This window comes from Bos javanicus, chromosome 11 (assembly GCF_032452875.1).
Source record: "Bos javanicus breed banteng chromosome 11, ARS-OSU_banteng_1.0, whole genome shotgun sequence".
In the NCBI taxonomy this organism is placed as follows: Eukaryota; Metazoa; Chordata; class Mammalia; order Artiodactyla; family Bovidae; genus Bos; species Bos javanicus.
In genome coordinates this window covers 22,313,904-22,314,515 of record NC_083878.1, presented here as the reverse complement: position 1 = coordinate 22,314,515, position 612 = coordinate 22,313,904, and the positions used below count along the sequence as shown (strand labels likewise).

At 36.3% G+C, this 612-nt stretch overlaps 1 non-coding gene across 1 annotated transcript; it reads left to right on the top strand.

The window, feature by feature from the left end:
• The first annotated feature begins 232 nt into the window (after window positions 1-232).
• On the top strand, window positions 233-366 carry LOC133257882 (small nucleolar RNA SNORA64/SNORA10 family). The gene has a single exon (XR_009739740.1). It is a non-coding gene; the product is annotated as a small nucleolar RNA SNORA64/SNORA10 family (small nucleolar RNA).
• The last annotated feature ends 246 nt before the right edge of the window (window positions 367-612 follow it).

Genomic DNA, 612 nt, shown 5'->3' with positions numbered 1-612 from the left:
TTAAAATGGGAAAGAACAAAGCACAAATCATAGATATGTGTCACTTTTTTGGTCATTTTAAATAAGTGGTCTTCAGTGGGAAGTTCAGAGTTAAGGAAAGATTTCTAAATATGTATGGCCATGAATTATAAGACATGAGGATGGGAGTATTTTTTAAAATCCTAGGAAACAAAATGTTAGTGATTGTGGTACATTACTATTGGCCCTAGTTAAAAAAATTTTTTTTTTCCTGACTCTCTCAGCTCTGCATGGTTGCACTTGTCGTCACACGTGTGACTTTCGTAAAGGGGAGAGAGAGGAAGGATCTCCTTGGGATCTCAGATTGGCCTCCTGGTGGCCAGTCTTGCCTTGAGGGGCGCAACAGACCCTGTGTGGTGGGTGGTTAAAAAAAAAAAAAAATTTTTTTTTCCTATCAGAAAACTTATTTTAAAAAATCTGAGAATGAAAAATCCCCAGTTCTTCCTACACTCTGCCTATTAAAACACTCTAAATCCTAACTTTATTGAAATGTGCTTATTTCTTTCTCCTTAAGTGATCCCTGGATTTGGAGCCATAATAAAATATCAATGACTGATGGGTTCTTTTAAACCATCCAATTGCAAAGTACTTTGT